Below are 17873 nucleotides of genomic sequence, written 5' to 3' on the forward strand. Positions count from 1 at the left end.
TCTCCTGCAATCGGGAAGGGTGAGCACCATGTTGGCATGGGTCACTTCGCAGGGCAGGTAAGAGCTGCCCATCTCCCCGTGGAGCTCAGGGCCGTTAGAGTGTGAGTGGCAAATGTCAATGAGGCAGGATCTGGCCAAGGGGGTGAGTCCTGGCTGCTTGGACTGAGTGCCTTGCGCCTCCAAGGTCATGGATGTGCTGAGGTGCTCCTCAGGTGGGATTGGCCAGTCTGCAATGGTGCTGCAAGTAGAGAGCGGACTAATCAACACTCCTCTATTCTTCCAGGAGAAAACATCCCATAACAATGCTGAGAGGTCGCGAACTGGCAGGGGACCCCCCACACCTCCTCATCCTCAGTAGATACATGCAGGAGGCCCTGGAGCTGGAGAGGCGCCATGCACCTTGGTCAAGCGGCCGCGGTGAGGTTGGGGTACCAGAGGGAGGTGTGAGTGCAGTACACTGAGGTGCGAAAGTGGGTTTTTACAACCCTTGCAGTGTAGTCTGTATATTGATGTGAGCCTCGAACCTGGAATGCCCATTGGTAATGGAAAGACGAGGGAACCATGATGCAGATCTCTGTCTCATCAGGGTGCCAGGCATGCACAGTGACAGTGTAGTGAGTTAAGCTAATGACATGCCCTTCTTCTCCCTTTTAGGCTCACCAGCAGTCCCTCATTGCGAGAAGCCTGAAGGCCCACCCTGACCCCTGGGGACCAGCATGCTGAGCACACACCAGCGTCACACCCTCTCTGTGAAGCAGGAACCAGCGCAGATACCAGCACCTCAGTGGGCACAAGATCAGCATCTAGTATCTCAGTGTACATTGGTGAGGGTACGTCACACTTTCTTGAGGTGCAGGTGAAGGCAGAGAGTGTCCAGGGCGCTGGTAGTTGAAGGACTGTTGGAGACCAAGACAATGCTCAGTCAATGGCCGATGATCGGCCTCTGGAGTTGTCCATTAGGCAGCCGATGCTGGATGTTTAGCAGGGTGTGAGGGAGGATCTGGCGGAGATCCATGAGGGAATGCGTGCCATGGTGTGGAGGAGTTCATGCAGAGCATAGGCACTGCGTTGACCTTCATGGCCAAGTGCAATGACTCCTCCATGAAGAGAGTAACGACTCTCATGGAAATGCTCCTCCAGGGACTCAATCAGAGGTTCCTGGGGTTGTGCTTGGACCTGCAAGCCCTCACACCAGCAATGATCTCAGTTAGTCAATGTCAGTGTGGAAGATAGACTGGGCACCCAATATCCCAGATAGGTGCCCGTCCATCAATGGTGAGCAGGGAGGTCCAGAGGGACCTGATGTTGACGCATGAACTGCCTGTTGTCTCTGCGGGCTCCTCTCAGGGCGCTCTGAGCATGATGGCAGCAGCTCCTTCGCCCCTCAGCCAGTGGCCGTGGCATCTGATGAGGCTGCAGTGACTGGGGAGACGCCAGCCATGGCACTGGCTGCTCCCTCCCAGGTGGGGCCAGCACAGGCTCCACAGGGCAGAGGATGCCCACAAAGGTCATGAAGGCCAACAAGGCAGCAGAGTGAGCAGGCTGTCTCCAATGCTGGTGCCAGTGAGGGGGAGAACCTAGACGTAGCACTCACAAGCGAAAACTTAAAGCATCTTAAGCACAACATAGCCTCACAGGTGATATTTGTTTCCTCCATTTTTCTGGGTTTTTTTTAATGGTGTGATGTAAAACACCGCTCAATGTTAATTTCTGCTATGTTTGTCGCTCAGAAATAAATGAGATTTTTTTTTGCAACTGGCCTCTGGATGCTTCATTTGCCCTGTAGGTGCGGGGTAAGCCATGATATTATGACAGACATGTGACCCCTTACACTATATGCTAGTGCAATAAAGTTTATGGTGTTGACCAAGGAACTGGTTCTGTCAGGGATCGAGTATGGAGCCTGCAGCTCTGGCATGTGGTGATGGTTCTCATTTGGTAGGCTAGCTGAGGGAGCATCAGATCAAAGTTTCCCTGGTGGCCCTGCCTCCCTGGAGGTTACCCGGGTCTGCGTCTATCCCCTCAGCGTTGTCTTGAGCGTGCTCGTCCTCGGACTCACTACTGGACTCATCGTCTGTTGCTTGTGCAGCTGCATCTAGGTCTTCTTCCTCCACTGCATCCCCCATTTCCAGTGCCAGATTGTGTACAGTGCAGCATGCAAACACTATCATTGTCATGCATTCTGGAGGGTACTGCAGTGCACTCCCTGAACGGTCCAGGCATGGGAAGCATATCTTCAGAAGACCGATGTTTCTATCACCGCCCTTGTGGAGACATGGTTCCTGCTGTACTGCTGCTCGGCCTCTGTTCTTGGGTGGCGAAGAGGCGTCATGAGCCACCTTTTGAGCAGATAGCCCTTGTCACCCAGCAGCCATCCATCCAGCCAGGCTGGAGCACTGAAGAGCCCCAGCGCCTGGGAGTGTCTCAGGATGTAAGCATCATGGGAGCTGCCTGGGTACTTTGCACAGACTTGCAGAATCTGCATGCTATGGTCACAGACTATCTGCACGTTCATGGAGTGGAAGCCCTTCCTGTTGACGAAGGCACCGGCCTCACCTGCTGGCACCTTGATGGCCACATGTGTACAGCCTATTGCACCCTGGACACGGGGGAAGCCAGCAATTGCCACGGAGCCTCTGGCTCGATGTGTCTGGCTGGCCTCATCCATGCGTTAATGAATGGAAGCCAATACACACCTAAACAGAGCATCTGTCACCAGTTTGATGCAACTGTGGACAGCTGATTGGGAGATTCCACAAAGATCCCCCACTGAGCCCTGGAAAGTGCTGGAGGCATAGAAGTTGAGGGCCACTGTGACCTTCAGAGCCACTGGCATGGGGTGTCCACCCACACGATCGGAGCTGATCTCAGGACCGATCCCCTGACAGATGGAGGCCACTGTCTCCCTTGAGAGATGGAGCCTCCTTCGGCATTGCACCTCTGACATGTTGAGGTAGCTGCATCACCGCCTGTAAACCCTGGGAACAGGATAGCGACGTCTTCTGTGGCCCCTTCCGCCTTGGACTTCCTATTGGCCCTGCACCCCTTGTGCCTGCGCCTCTCCTCCCACAGGTTGCTCCCCTGGAAGCTGAATAGGGACACCTGGACTCTCCCCCCTTCTGCCCCCCTCTCTTCCTCCTCAGAGGAGGTGCCTCCAGTGGAGACCACAATCCCCATTACCAGGGTAAGGGAAGGCCGTCTGATACCTGGAAGGTCCCACACAGTGTGAATCCTCTGGGGGCCTGGAAGACATCATTAAGTCCTGAACTGAAGCCTCTAAATGCTCTGAATGCAGCGCTGAAGCAAAATAAAGCTGTCCTGTTCACAGAAGCAAGCAGCAGTAAGTGATATCCACTAGTCACTTTGTGAAGCCCACCCGTGGAAGAGGTTTTGCAAATTGTGGCCTGCCTGCCTGCTCATTTTGCCCGTGTGATGGCCTGAAAATCGCACAGGCAACATAAACTTGGAGTCGATTTGTCTCTCAAGGGCCTTAACTGGCCACTTAATTAATGGCGAGCATGACTCTGTCTTCATCACGCGCCCGCCTAGCGAAATATCGTGAGAGTGCGCAGTGACATCGGAATGCTCATCCTATGTCAACACGCTTTATTTCACATATGGTCATGTCGGGAGCGCGCCCGCACACCGAGGGTAAAATTCTGTCCTCTGAGTCTGAGGCATTTCATTTCTAATAGACCTGCTGTAGTCACCATAATGCCGTGAACTTTATAGTGGAGACATTTTAAAGGTGGAATAAAGTTCAAAATGAGGAATTACTAGCACCTAAAGAAGTGTTAAACAAATCCCTATGCAGACTTCTCCCAGCGACATCAGTGCTTTGAAATGGATGCCACTCCACTTCTATAGAACAAAATGAACTGCTCAAAGGCCCTGTCGACAAGTCCTATTGGTAAGATAATGAAAATCACAAAAAACATATGGTAATCTAAGGGTGATTAATTATCTTTGATAGCACTAACCCAGATAACTATCTTCTCCATGAAGTGTTATTTCTGTTGAATGTTTGAATTATCTCTTCTATGAGATAATGCTGCAGCCAGTAAAGTTTCTAGCCATGGACAAAAATAACATTTTTATGTGAAATGAGTCACCCCAATTTTGGGGCAAGGCACATAGCTGCAGCATTTAGAGGGCAAAGACAAACCTATACAGCAGATTTACTTATCTTGGCTTTGTCATAACATGCTGAGGACTTAAAGTAAAAAGCAGTGTGCAGTTTTGCAAAGGATTATATAGAGACTTATTTTTCTGAACTTGATGTGTGTCTTTGTTATATTGCTGCTTTGATAGTTTGGAAACGTAAGAAAGCTGACAAAAAAGAGAAAAGCCTTGTTCACAGATTTGAATGCAGCACAGCCATAGACTACAGAGCTTCATTGTCTAGAAAATTGTGATAATTTGGGGTTTACCGTTAGCATACAGTTTATGTTGCACCTTATCTTTTGTGTTCCTAAATGAATGAGTGCTTGTATTTTCCAAGTCACTTGTATCCCAATTATTCCTCCAGTCAGCTAGATTGGCATAAGTGACAGTCATGTGTGATTATGCCATCATAAAGTGAGATTTAAAAAATTGCATCTTCTATAATATGTACATTTATTTGATCTTTAGTATGTCACCTACAATTATTGCTCCCATAAATTCTGCCTATAAGTTCATAAGTTAATTTTGAACTAATCAAATTCATTTTGAAGTAGGCTGTTCCAAATTCATTTATGTCTGATATGATTTTTCCAAATACAAAATAACACAAATTAATTTAAGATAATAGGAGAATATGTCATATTATATGTTACAAAAGCAGTATCATTTGAATATTAAACTCTTAAAAAGTTAGTTTTATGAAGATTATTTAATTTGAAAAGTGCTAGCCAATTTACCTTCACTGTGAATCAACTTATATCATCATAACAATTATTAACTGGTGCGATTGCAGTTTCTTTATTCTTCTCTGTCACAGGTGCTTAGCTGTTTTGAAAGTTACATGCAGCCGTTTCTAGGCAAATGGTTCCGTGAAAACCACTATTACAACAGCTAGCATTTGTATTGTTGTGGTAAAGTGGAGTGCTATGTACCTTTAAGAGAATGTAGTTCACTGACCACGTGACTATATTGACCAATCGCTATACAGCACTGGCTACTTGGGTAACTATGGGCAGAATTTTCTGCCTGTCAGGCGGGCAGGCCCGACCCAATCTCCGGCGGGCGCGGAGCCGATTCCCGCCAGCAAAGCGGGCCACACCGCCATTTTACGTGGGCAGGCCAATTAAGGCCCGCCCAGCGTGACGTCCGGCGGGAAGCGCTATGCACTCCCTGTGCGGGTGGGGGGAATCCCTGAAATCAGAGTGCACTCTTTCGTGCATGCACACGAAAGAGCGCACATCTCCCTGAGGCTAAGTGCAGCCTCAGGGAGATTGCCTGGACTTTGAAAAATATTAAAAATAGAAAAAAAAAATTCCCTTACATGTCCCCACTATGTGACAATGTCACATGAGTTGGGACATGTTTATAATTTACAGAATAACTTTATTAAAATTTTTAAAACCCTGCATGAAACCTCATCCCGCCACTGGATGAGGTTTCATGTTTTTTCTAATTACCGCTGGGGCTCCTGGCCGACCCACCTACCTTAAGGTTGGACGGGCAGGTCCTTCAAATGGTTAAATGATCCTGTCAATGGCCTCAATTGGCCATTGACAGGTCGGCGGGCCCGCAGCTGATTTTGCTGCACCCCCGTCTTCCTGAAAATTTAAATGGGGCGGGATGATGTCAGGGGTTCTGCCCGACGTCATCCCGCATCATTTTATGCGTCGGCGAGTGGGCCCCGCCCCCTGCTCACGGACAGCAAAATTCTGCCCTGTAAGTCTAGAGCTGGAGGTGATTGAAGAAGCACACATGGTGTTAGTGCCCTGTTCTTAGTTCCAATAAACAACCAGTGTTTGTTCAGTTAACTGGTCTCTCTGCCTGTATTGTTTCAAGCACCAACTAATGTGTCAATATCAAGGGTGCAGCTAGTGTTCGCTGGACAAGGCAAACCTGATAGCCTAAAACATAAGAGTTGTCTACCAGTACAAATTCTAGATGCACAGTAACTCATCTCTCTATTTACCCCAGTCTTCTCCCCGCCTTTCCAGAAGGATGTGATTCAGCCTGCAATACAATTCTGAGATTCCTGTTGCCCTGTCTGATCTTTTACAAATGGCCATTCTTCACTTTTAAACTTTAAGGCCAGGATTTTTCCTATGGCTGGTGGGTTGGGCGCGGACAGGTGCAGAGCCGATCTTCCGGTTGGCGTGCGGGAGTGGGCCCGGCACGCCGATGCATAAAATGACAAGCGATGACATCCGGCGTGCGTCCTGACGTCATAGCGATATTTAATTTGGCGGGCACCCGCTGGAGTCAGCTGCGCATCTGCCAAAATATAAACAGCCTATTAGAGTCATTAAGAAATTAATGAAAGTCCTTATGAACGCTGCCCATCCAACCTTAAGGTTGGCGGGCAGGTGTAAAGCCGAAGCGGCCTTCGTGTTTTTCAGGAAACCTCATCCACGGGTGGGATGGGGTTTCCTCAACCTTTCATTAAATAAATAAATACATTTTCATGAATATAAAAACATGTCCCCACTCATGTGACACAGTCACATGAGGGGATGTGTTTAAATAAATTTTAAAATCTGTTCTTTCATTGTTTAATTTCCATTCAATCTCCCTGAGGCAGCTCCGTGCCTCAGGGAGATTGCTGTACTCTTTCGCGCGCCTGCGATCGGCTCCGCGCTGCCATTTTACGTGGGTGGGCCAATTAAGGCCCACCTAGCATAAGACACAGCTGGTAGTGCTACCTGTACGGGCGGAGAGAGGAGGGAGAGGAGGGGCCAGCGCTCTTTCGCACGTGCGTGCACGGAGCTGCCTCAGGGAGATTGAATGGAAATTAAATAATGAAAGAAAAGATTTTTAAAATTATTTAAACATGTCGCCTCATGTGGCTGTATCACAGGAGTGGGGACATGTTTTCATCTTCATGAAAATTTATTTCTTTATTTAATAAAAGGTTTGGGAAACCCCCATCCCGCCCATGGATGAGGTTTCCTGAAAAACGCAAAGGCCGCTTTGGCTCTTTGCCTGTCCACCAACCTTAAGTTTTATTGGGCAGCGTTCTTAAGGACTTTAATTAATTTCTTAATGGGCTTAATAGGCTGTTTACATTTTGGCAGGTGCGCAGCCGACTACGGCATGCGCACACCGAACGAAATATCGCGATGGTGTGCGATGACATCAGGACGATTGCCCAATATCATCACTTGTCATTTTATGCATCGGCGTGTTGGGCCCGCCCACGCACGCCGACCAGAAGATTCTGCCTTAAGAGTGCAGCACTGGCTTTAGCATCAGCCTTGGCTCTGTGTCTGATTCAGACATCTGTAGGTTCTAAGTCCCATTCTAGAGACTTGAGTGCAAAATCAGAGGGAGTGAAAGTTCTCACGGCACTATCTAAATGAAGAGCCTGGAAGTTATTCCAGGTGTCCTGGCCAATATTTATCCCTCAATCAACATGGCAAAAGCAAATTATCTGGACATTATCACAATGTGAGACCTTGTACAAATTGACTGCCACTATTCTTTCACTATAACAGACTGCACTTCAAAAATATTTAGTTTAAACCATAGAGTGGGACCAGCAACTGAGAGCAGAGGAGATACAAGGAGCAGGAGTAGAACCCCAGTTCATAGTGAGAGTGGTCAGTGTCCAAGATTGATGGAGATCCAAGGAGTGGGAGGGTGGTTGCAGAGCACAGCAAGAGTGGGAACAACATATGAGAGTGATGGGGATGAAAGGAATGAGAGTTGATACCTGAGAGCACAGAAGGATGGAGCCAGTGACAAGGCACATTGAGGATACAAGGAGTGGGAGGCAGGGCCTGAGAGCACAGCAAGATTGGGACCAGTGATTGAAAACAGTTGAGATAAAAGTCTTAGGAACAGTGAGAGAGCAAAAAATAATGAAGGACTGAAGTCACAGGACAGCCGGTAGATTGCTTAGTATTGTGTTTACTTTCAGTTTAAGCTAAGGGGAAGCAGTTTGAAATAACAGCTAGGAGACTATAACTATTATTTCATTAAATCAATAAGAAAATAGATGAGCTATTTATTTAATAAAACTAAAAATATTGAGTGAATAAAAACCTGAACTAATTAAATTTTTAAAAACAAGATTAGAAAGGGGTAGGGTGTTGTGTAGTAATCACAGTATGTGGGAGTTGGGTGAGACCAGTGAGATCTTCAGCAATCACTTCTACAATAAGTGGCTGCAACTTGAGGATCTTCTGTTGAGAGTTGTTGAGCTGGAGTTTGAGCTGTACCACCTGTCCATCTTCCTTAATTGGGTGGAGCTCCAGAATGCGGCCTCCTCCAGGAAGATCACATAGGTGGGAAGACGTCAGAAACCATTGGGGTTGGGACCTGGAAATGGCCCCCCGGTCCATATTTAAAAACCAAGACTGCAAGATTCCACCCATTGTTTCTCACTGAACTTCAGCTAGGAGGATTGTTCCCTGATATCCCTGGGTGAATATGGCCTCTTGTTGAAAACCTTTTCCCCTTCTCCTCCTCCTCCCTCTTCTAACAGCTTGTGTCACCTCTACTTATTTTTTTTTTCTGTCATGTTGTAGTCAGAAGGGGATGCATAGTTCTGCAGCTATGTCTAGGAGCAAGTGCAAAATCCTTGAACCAGGGCAAAGTCCAACGGCACCAGACACATCGCTCCATATAGAATTCAGCGACTTTAACTAGTAGTATAAATGACCAAACACTCCTACAAACTCAGCAGCAGCCAGTAGAAATCAATCAGTGATTAATCTGTAACTAGCTGATGATTCCTTTATATAGCAGTTGGTGGGGGGGGGGGGGGGGGGGGAATCCCTCCTGCTACTGGTCACATGTTTTGTTTTGCTAGGTTGAAAGAAAGTGTTAGTTGGAGTGATGAGCTCCAAAATGGTAATGCTAATGTTAAATCAACGTTACACTCTAATAGACATCACTATCTGCCTACTCTGCATATTCTGGTAGATGCTCCCTTCACACACACTAAAGCCCACACCAAAATACCAGTGGCATGGTTAGTATCAGAAGTGTGAACATGCATTATGGACACCATCAAGAGGCAAAACAACACTCACAGCATCAAAAAAAAATGTTACAGAGCCTTATTTCACAGCCGAAATATTTCCAAAGGGATATAAACTGGTTAAGTAAGTGAGCGAGACAATGACAGATGGAATATAGCATGTGAGGTTACTCAATTTGGTGGGAAGGATAGGAAAACAGAATATTTTTAAATGATGATAAGCAATTAAATGTTAGTGTTTAGGGGAGTCTAGGTGCCTGTACCTGAAACACAGAAAGTTAACATGCAGTATAAGCAAGTAATTGAGAAGGCAAATGGCATGTTAATATTCATTGCAAGAGGATTGGATTACAAAAGTAAGGAAGTCTTGCTGCAATCACACAAGGCTTTGCTGAGACCACATGTGGAGTACAGTGTACAGTTTTGGTCTCCATACCTAAGGAAGAGTAGTGCAATGAATGTTCACTAGATTGATTCCCATGATGACAGGGCAGTCCTATGAGGAGAGATTGCATGAAATGGGCTTATACCTTCTCAAGTTTAGAAGAATAACCTCATTGAAACAAATAAGGGCCGGGATTTTTCGGCCTTGCCATGGTAGGACTCGCCAAGGGGGATGCAGCGGGCCAGCCAAAAGTCCATTGACTTTCAGTGGGGCCAGAAAATCCCAGCCAAGGTTTCTGAGATGCTTGGCAGGATCGATGCTGAAAGGTTATTTCCCCTGGCTGGGGAATCTAGAACACGGCAGGGAAAGTCTCAGGATGAGGGATTAACCATTTAAGCATGAGATAAAGAGACATTTCTTCACTCAGAGGGTTGTGAAACTGGAATTCTCCACTCCAGAGCACTGTGGATGCTCAGTCGTTGAGCATATACAAGGTTGAGACTGACAGATTTTTAGACCCTGAAGAAATCAAGAAATATGGACAGAAGAGTGGAGCTGAGGATGAAGATCAGCCATGATCTTATTGAAAGACAATATGACAATAGACATGCTGAAGGGGCATATGATTTGCTGCCATTCCTATTCCTTGTTTTGTTAATTGGTTCTTAGGTAGTTTGGGGCATCCTGAGGTCACAAAATGGGCTACAGTAATGTAAATCTTTCTTTCATCTTTTGTTAACTCAGCGAGGAATCAGGCAGACAGGTGACAGAGTGGATGACAATCCATCATGTACTTAGCAGCATGAGACTTTAATTCGCCAGCCTCACCTGCTTGCCTCTGTTCAGGTTATTCGCCTGAAGCCAGTTGCTGTAAGTAGACACTTGCTCCCCCTGGCTTGCAAGCTGAGTGAAAAAATGTTAAAAGATTGACATTTTTGGGCCTCTTCTGGCCCCATTAGGTTGACCTGCTATCAAAACCACAAATTCTTTGCTCAATAACATTAATTGAGCCCTTCCTAAATATTTAAAGAAGGATCACATCAGTTTTAAACGGATGTCATCCTTGTCCTCTTAGGAGAACAGGTTAAAACTGTAGCCTGTAGGTCGGTGAGAGACACCAGGCGGCAAATGCCACTGGCAACTCAAACTGCTCTCCTGCAAGTAGGGCTAATATCACCCCTTATGTGTCCATGGGCTATTGCCTCCTCAGGGTCTTACAGCCAAGACACACTTTCCTGAATCCACACATATATCCTTTTTCAGGAGGAGTCACTGAGTCAGTAGTAGGAACACTAGGTGATTTCTTGTCCTCTTTAGTTTAAAGCAATTGAGGCTAAATCTTGTGTCCCAACCATTATCCCAACCATCACTCATTTTTTTCTCTGTTTGTGACTCATTCTAATCTTCAACATGTACCTGTTTTTCTTAGTGGGAAAAGAACTATAGCTTGCTACTGAAGATTGAGTGTATGAGGTTACGCTCAGCCATTCAACCAACTATTTATGTTTGTGCAAGATAAAGCAAATATATACCAAATATAGCCGCTGAACAAAAATATAAGCTTCCAAAGAAAATTGCAAATGCTAAAAGGCTTGTGCATGAATGAAGATTATAACAGCTAAACTGTTCAGAATTTCTAAATTCATTTTTGGAAGTAACCTTTATCACCATCTGAAAGGTAGCGACTTGCATTTATATAATGTTATCATGTCCTCAGGTCTCAAGACTCTTCAGAACCAATAAATTACTTCTGAAGTGTAGTCCCATTTCTTATGTACGATAAGGTAGCAGCAAATTGTTCAGTGCAAGCACTATAAACAACGAGTGAGATGAATAATCAAGCAGTCATTTGTTTAGTGAAGGCGTCTGAGGAACACACTCTTGTTCTTCTTTATACTTCGTCACTGAATCTTTTACCTTCTTTTGAAAAAGTAGTCAGAACCTCAGATTAACACTTTATCTGAAAAATTGCACCTTGAAGAATGCAACAGTTGCTCAGAATTGCAAAGTGACAATCTAATTATACATTCTGATCCTGGAGTGGAGCTCGAACCCACAACCATCCATCTTCGATGTGACAGTGTTATCAATGAGCTAAGCTATCATGTTATTGACTGGCTGTGGATACATTTAATTATTCAAATTAAGGGGATATCTGATGAATGTTTCAGAATTACCCATTGGATATCATTGGGTAGATTTTCCTCATTGGCTGGCAGCTTAGGAAACCGGCAGGCATGTTTTGCCTGCAACCTAACCAGCAGCAGCAATGTCTCTGGCTGCTGCTTTCTAGCAGAAAAGTAGCAGCTAGAAGTCCCTGAGGTGCCAAGCTGTCCTAGGAGGTTTGAACTGCAAAGAATAAGCAGCGCATTCATCTCTGAATTGATTCTTTTGTGGTCGAGAATGGGGGGTGGAGTGTTTGGAGGTGGTGGTGGGGTGGGGTGTAGGGATGGTGGTGGGTGGTGCTGGGGGGTGGACATTGGGTGATGTTTGGGGTCCCAGCACAAGTTTGCAATGCTTACTTTCTTCAGGGACTCCTCAAATGGGGCACCCAGGGCCTGAAAATAAGCAAAGTGTGGTGGGAGGCTGGCACATGTGGGCTTCTGCTTGTGTGGGCTTATGCCTACTTCAGGTTCAAATCCGTAATGCATAGCTGGAATGTTGAGGAAATCCTAGCATTGCACAGCAGGGAAAGAGCTGCCGTGGGTTCCTGTCTCCCTTTCCCGTTTGCTGCACCAAGGATGCTTTAAAAGTGACTCGACCCAATTTCACGGGATATTGATCTGTGAAATTGGACCTCATTGCGTCCATTTAATGCATGCAAACTCAGCATAATGAGGGCTAATTTTTATTCCATTATCGCTCACTCTAATTCCGTGGCAAAGTGAAAGTTCTGTTTCTGCTTCATCACTGCTTTCCTGAAAATAAAGCTGCCTCCTGAGTTTGACTGGGTCTAAATTTGCATTCAGCTCCTGTATCCACTCATAAAAAAATAAAAATTTCTAACAGACTTGTAACAAAGCTACAAAATAGACAAATATATTAAAACCTACTAAATGTCACTGTTTATATCTTATCATAATGCCACAGAGATTTAAATTTCCACTTACTGAAGAGGGGAAATTCTCTGCACAGGAAGCTTAGGTTACCGGTTTAAACCAGACGAGTGACTCCACAACAAAGATTACATTTTAAAGATAAATAGTATATAAATGGAAAGTGCTTCATTCTCTCTGATGAGAAACCACATTTATCAATAGAAGGACATATTAGTTTAGGCTGAAGTTATTAAACTTCTGCTGTTAAGTAAGATAGAAGCAAATACCTTTCCAAAGCACCTAGTGGGGAATATCAGTTTGCTGTAATAATGTTGTGTTGAAATAAACATTAGTTTTTGATACAGTGAAAGAGTGGATCTATTTTATCAATCTATATTATCACCAGTATCCAAATAATTATCAAGTAGAAGCTGATTCAATGCAGTCCTGGCTTCTAGTCCATGTGATAATCTATGGAACAGCATTGCTGATGTATACAAAACTGAGGTCTTGAATTCTCTCCCAAGTTAAGGACATTTTAAGGAACTCACTCGATAGCACAAAGTTTATACTGTGGTGTATAATTCTGGGATATATGATTACATTTGAAATAAAAGAATGCTATAGAAAAATACTGAAGAAGAAGACATGCTGTCGAAGCCTTTCATCTTGCACTCATCATGACAGAATTGCAAGAATACCAAATCTCAAAGGGAACAACAATTTATACTACATGAGAAGAGGATTGGCTAGCAAGTGGATTCTAATTGGTAGAGGTGTTGCCATGGAGAATGCACCAGGGAATAATTAATTGCCAAGCTTTGGTTTAAATTCAAACTAGGCAAGTTGACTTTGATTGGTCAAGGCATTGGCATGAAGAATGAACCAACGAATGGCTTTCCCCCAAGCTTTTGTTTAGTTGAAAATGGCACAATGCATGGACACGTCCTTTCTGTTTGCAAAGGAAAGGGCCCTGTGTGTGCACATATGTAGCTTCTAGCTCATGTAAGTGAGCTACACAGTGAGCCCAACTGATAATCCTAAATTGGTTGCTAGTGTAATTCTTAGCATAATCAGGATTGTTTATTAAGTGTTGTCCAGTAATCAAATCACATCTAATGTTGGACACTATGTTCTGAATTTTTCAAGTGCAGGCTGATTACAGCCAGTACTCTGCCTGTTGCAAACAGCCAAAGGGGTGTGCTGTTTGATACGATCCACCAGTCATTGGGACATATGGCCTACATAACTGGCATCACAGCAGCACTGAAATTCATGTATGACATTATTCATTTGTGTTGTAGGCAGAATGTCTTTTTGGCTTGATGGCTGTACTCTCTTAGTGGAGAATATCATCCGTGTTGCATAATAGCAGCATGAAACAGCTAGCTTCACCTGTTGCTCAAATTTTGAGACACCTGTATGGTAGGCAGAATGCCTTTTTGGCTTGATGGCAACATCACAGAGACATCATATGGTTCACTTTGTCCATGTATGAATGTGCTGCCCAAGACACACAAAACTTATGTCCTTTTATACCCTATCTTACCTATGACTGGTTCTGCACAACATGAATTGGTAAAATGGCTGAGTGAGCTGCTACAACTAGTTCTGAGCAAGTTTTCCACATGCAGGTGAACCATTTCTTCATCTTTGCGAAGACCATACAGGACTTGCATATCAATAGCAATGCAAGTGTCCACGTGCTTGCCCGACATTGCTGGCCTAATGTACTGCTAATGTGCTGCTCGAGGAAGCCATAGGCATTTATACCATGTCATTATATCATGGCAATCCAGGCGTGCCACCATCATGTGAATCAGTATTCATTGAACTTCTGAGTTCAGCAATTCACTCAGTCAAGTTGTTTTAATGACATCATGGGCAGGATTTTACCGTCGGGGGCGGGGCCTGCTCGCCGACACGTAAAATGACATGGGCTGATGTCAGGCGGAACCCCCGACGTCACCCCAGCCCATTTAAATTTTCAGGAAGGCAGGGGCGCAGCAAAATCAGCTGCGGGCCCGCCAATCTGTCAATGGCCACTTGAGGCCATTGACAGGATCAATTATACAATTAAAGGACCTGTGGGTCAGCAGGAGCCCCGGCGGCAACTAGAAAAAACATGAAACCTCATCCACTGGCAGGATGAGGTTTCATGTAGAGTTTTAAAAATTGTAATAAAGTTGTTGTGGAAATTTTGAACATGTCCCAACTCATGTGACATTGTCACATGAGGGGACATGTAAGGGATTTTTCTTTTCTCTATTTTTAATATTTTTAAAAGTCGAGGCGATCTCCCTGAGGCTGCACTTAGCCTCAGGGAGATGAGTGTGCTCTTTCGTGCGCATGCGTGAAAGAGCACACTCTCAATTTTAGGGACTCCCCCCTGCCCACACAGGGAGCACATAGCACTCCCCGGTGGACATCACGCTGGGCAGGCCTTAATTGGCCCGCCCACGTAAAATGGCGGTGCGGCCCCGATCACTGGCGGCGATTGGCTCCGTGCCCACCCGCGATTGGGTCAGGCCCGCTTGCCCAATGAACAGAAAATTCAGGCCCACATATGCCCAAATAAATGGTGTTGCCACCAGATCTCCTGTAAGCCCTGCTCTGGCTAACATCTTTGTTGGCTTCCAGGAGAAATGCGTCTTTGATTGCATGATCTCCTAACCTCCTACTCCTTGCATAGCTCTGATATATAGATGATATGTTTGCGTAACTGTATTTGAATATGTAGCTGCACATAAGAATTCCATTACACTCTTTCATGGGCTCCATCCTGCGTTCAAATTCACCTTTAAAATGAAGCAGTCAAACAAGCTCCTTTTTTCGATGTGCTAGTTGAGAAATCTGCCAATGGGTTCTTTACTATTGTCAACCACAAGCCCATCTTCACTGGTCAATATACGTGCTGAGATGCCCACAGTTCCACATGCAATCAGATTGGCCTTATCAGCAACCTCATAATTGGACCCAAGACATTTGCTCACTTTGCAAGCTTGATGCCAAAATAGGGTGCTTCAAAACTATCCTGCAGGATAATGTCCATCCCGATCGGATGATTGCTCGCTAAACATCACACAAACTAGTAAAAGGGCCCAAGATCACCACTTTTGGTCCTGAAAAGTGCCCGGCCTGTCTCAGATTAACCTGGAGCAGTAAGGTGTCTCAAAAATTTGAGTAACAGTTGAAGCTAGCCGTTTCATGCTGCTACTATGCAGTAGCAACACGAGTGGCATTCTCCACTAACAGGATGCTGCCATCAAGTCAAAAACACATTCTTCCTACAACAGAAATGGGTAATGTAGTATATGAATTGCAGTGCCAGTGTGATACCAGTTATGTAGGCTGCACACCCCAATGACTGGTGGATCGCATCAAACAGCATATCACTTCGGATGTTCGTAGCAGGTTAAGTACTGTTTGTAGTCAACCTGCCAGTGCTTGTAAAAATCAAAACATAGAGTCCAACATTAGAAGTGTTTGATGACTGGACAACACAGTCCCAATTGTGCTAAGAATTTACTAACAACCAATTTAGGATTGTCAGTCAGGGTCACTGTGTGGCTCATTTACATGTGCTAGAAACTACATATATTCACACACTGGGCCCTATCCTTTGCAAAAAGAAAGAATATGCCCATGCACTGTACCATTTTCAATTAAACAAAAGCTTGGGGGGCAGCCATTCTCTGGCTCATTCCCTATGGCAATGTCTTGACCAATCAAAGTTGACTTAGCTGGTTTGAAATTAAACAATTTTGACAGTTTACTGTTCCCTAGTGCATTCTCCATGACAATGCCTCTAGCAATCAGGGCCACTTGCCAACCAATCAGTATCCTCTTCTCATGCCATATAAATTGTTGTTCCCTTTGAAATTTGGTATTCTTACAATTCTGTCCTGATGAATGGGAGACAAAAAGTTTCAACAGCATAGCTTTTTTTTAACCAATAATGAAGTCCTGTACTACTAAGCTACTATTTATAGAAAATTCTGGTTAGAACAAGATCATTTTCTGGAAGGTATTGACGGAGGGAACTATTTCATTGTGGGGGAGAATTTCTGAACGATTCTCCCAACACATCATTTCAGCAACCTTGGAGAGATGGTGGAAACGACGGTTTTTAATAATTTATATGGCCTTTCTCCATGGAATTCTGCCAAACTTCCACCTAAGTTCTGACAGCAGACCAAATAGAAACTCCAGGTATTTAGCTCTGACTTGAAAAATGAGTTAAATCAAACAAAAAGTAAGTAAAATAGAATATATACTCGAAATGGTTAATATAAAACTATTCAGAACAAAGATTATGCATTGGAAAGCCATTTGTACATGTAAAATTATCACAATTGGGGAAGATAAATAGACAAGAACAGCTTTACAAAGATATTATTTATTCATTCAAGTGTTATTCAACAGATATAAAAAGATTTTCCAATATCGTTTCACAAAGCATGTGCTACTAAGCTTACAGCTTCAATAGGCAAGAGATAAGTAGCATTTGAACTTTAGAAATGTTATAGACCATTAGAGCTATGAAGGTCTCAAAGACATGGAACCTGATAGATTTTTTGTGCCATTTCATGAGATATTTTCTATGCCTTTGCATCTCCAGCTCTTAGTTAGAAAAAGCGTAACCTTTTTATTTATTGAGAAACCAAGGTGAAGGACTGATACCTAGAGCAGGGAAAGGATCACTTGAAGCTTAAAAGCAAAAATAAAGGAAAGTTCAGAAGAGTAATAACCTTCTCGGTGTTGATAAAATAGGGAATCAAGAAAGGTTGTAACAGAGAGAGATTAGCTAAAGGCTAGCTGTAAGAAAACAGCATATCAAACAATTAGATTTTTGTGGTTTCTTGTCCAGGAATACAAGATAAATATGGAAACCCATCCCCAGCTATGTGAGCAATATTCTAGTCTTGGATGCACTTACAGAATGAGGAGCTTCTGTGGATAAAATAAGCATTGTTTTACAAAAGTATGAAGTTTCACTGAGGCAGCTTTGGTGATGGAGAAGATAGTTTTTGCTCAAAGCACTGAAAAGACCAAAGTTGCTGATGGATGAAGAAAGGTAAAGGTATATGGCCTGGGGTGAAATGAGGTCTGTTTGTACATAGTTTATGGATCATCTCTGTGTCCTGGAGTTCTTAGTTTAAAAGCCGGGACTCCAGAAATCTATAGGGCAGTTTATATTGGCCTGGCACCCTGGAGGTAACATTTCTGACCCTACCATAAATGGTAGGGTCAACTCATTTAAATATCCATCCTGACTCCCATGTAACACAGCAGTCTGCATGGGGAA

Source organism: Cetorhinus maximus, chromosome 1 (assembly GCF_964194155.1).
Source record: "Cetorhinus maximus chromosome 1, sCetMax3.hap1.1, whole genome shotgun sequence".
Classification (NCBI taxonomy): domain Eukaryota; kingdom Metazoa; phylum Chordata; class Chondrichthyes; order Lamniformes; family Cetorhinidae; genus Cetorhinus; species Cetorhinus maximus.